This window comes from Colobus angolensis, unplaced genomic scaffold (assembly GCF_000951035.1).
Source record: "Colobus angolensis palliatus isolate OR3802 unplaced genomic scaffold, Cang.pa_1.0 Scaffold59, whole genome shotgun sequence".
Taxonomy (NCBI): domain Eukaryota; kingdom Metazoa; phylum Chordata; class Mammalia; order Primates; family Cercopithecidae; genus Colobus; species Colobus angolensis.
This window is the reverse complement of record NW_012119487.1, coordinates 2,358,309-2,360,069: the sequence shown is the minus strand read 5'-3', so window position 1 is coordinate 2,360,069 and position 1,761 is coordinate 2,358,309. Positions and strand designations below refer to the sequence as shown.

Sequence of the window (1,761 nt, the reverse complement as noted above, 5' to 3'; positions counted from 1 at the left end):
GTTTTCTCACGTGCTCTTCCCTCTGCTTGAAACGCTCTTGTTCCAGTGGTCATGAAGCTCATCCTCTCCCCTCCTTTTAAAGTCTTTTCTCAAATGTTACTTTCTCAGGAACATCTTATTTGACACTGTTCTTGAAATTGTCCCTTTCTCTGCTGCCACCAAGGTTCTGCACCCTCCCCAGGAAGCTAAGGCTGCATGGAGGTGAGGGGATGGCCACACTATGGCCTTAATCTCCCAGCTTGCCTGCATCTATTCGGCCTTCATTCTACATGAGAATTAAGTGACCGTCAGGGAGGATAAGATCAATGCCCTCATTAAAGCAGCTAGTGTAAACGTTAAAGATTTTCAGGCTGGCTTGTTTGAAAAGGCCCTGGTCAATGTCTGCATCAGGAGCCTCATCTGCAATGAAGGGGCCGGTGGACCTGCTCCAGCAGCTGGTGCTGCACCAGCAGGAGGTCCTCTCCCCTCCACCACCACTGCCTCAACCACGGAGAAAAAAGCGGAAGCAAATAAAGAACCTGAGGAGTCTGTTGAGGACAAGAGCTTTGGTCTTTCACGACATGTTCAATAAAAAGCTGAATTCCGTTGGCTATAGTGGCTCAAACCTGTAGTCCCAGCTACTCTGGAGGCTTGGGCAGTACCATCTCTTGAGCCCAGGAGTTTGAGGCTGCAGTGAACAAAGACGCCACTGCACTCCAACCTGGGTGACAGAGCAAGTCTCAAAAAAACAAAACAATACAAAAATACAAAAAAAAAAAAAAATGAACTCAGAAAAAGGGTTTTAATTACACTCTGTCGGACATACTTTCCATTCTCCCTGTTTTGTTTTTCTTCATGGCACTTACCATCTTCTAATATCCCATATAATTAACTGTTTTATTGCTTGTTGTTGTATTTTTCCTGTTTGACACACAGACTCCTGAAAGTAAGCTCCATGAAGTAAGGCTTTTTGTTTGTTTGGTTGGTTGGTTGGTTCACAGCTATATACCCAGCACCTAGTAGAATGCCTGCCACATTGTAGATGCTTACATATTTGCTAAAGAAATGATTTTAACATCTTAACTAGGTGTTCTGTATTATTTTGTGCTTATTCAGGTGTACAAGTCTAGCAGTCTTGTAAGCTTCCTGATGGCCAGAATCATGACACTTACTTTGCTGACTTCCCTCCACGGCACAAATCATAAAGATCAGCTTCCACATCAAATGCCTACTGAATTGAACGGCACAATAAATATCCTGATCAGTATTCAGCTGAGTCCTTCACAAATTCCTAAGAGAAATAATAAAATGGTTGTTGTTTTAAGACTTTTTTTAAACATTTCAAAACTTTTAGTTTCAGGGGGTACATGTGCAAGTTTGTTATGTGGGTATATTGCATGATGTTGTGGTTTGGGCTTCTAATGATCTCATAGCCCAGGTAGTTGACATAGTACCCAATAGGTAGATTTCCAACCCTTTCTGCTGTCCCTACCTCTCTCTTTTTGGAATCCCCAGAAAACAATAAGTTTCAGAGTCATCTATTACACAATAGAAGCCTAGTGAGACAATTTTGTAGCATTGCTTTTGGAAATTATGGGTAATTCCCATATTATCAAGTTAGCTGTTCCATGTTAAGTTTTCTCCCTATCTAGTAATTTACTTACAAAATGACTTAACTCACTGCGTATCTTTATCGGTTAAGTAGGCCATTCATGCAGCAAATGTAATAGATCACAAAATGTACAAGAGTTCAACAACAATATAATATTATTTTTTGCTTGC

At 41.1% G+C, this 1,761-nt stretch overlaps 1 pseudogene; it reads left to right on the top strand.

The window, feature by feature from the left end:
- Positions 1 to 220: 220 nt before the first annotated feature.
- On the top strand, positions 221 to 571 carry LOC105526449 (annotated as a pseudogene).
- The last annotated feature ends 1,190 nt before the right edge of the window (positions 572 to 1,761 follow it).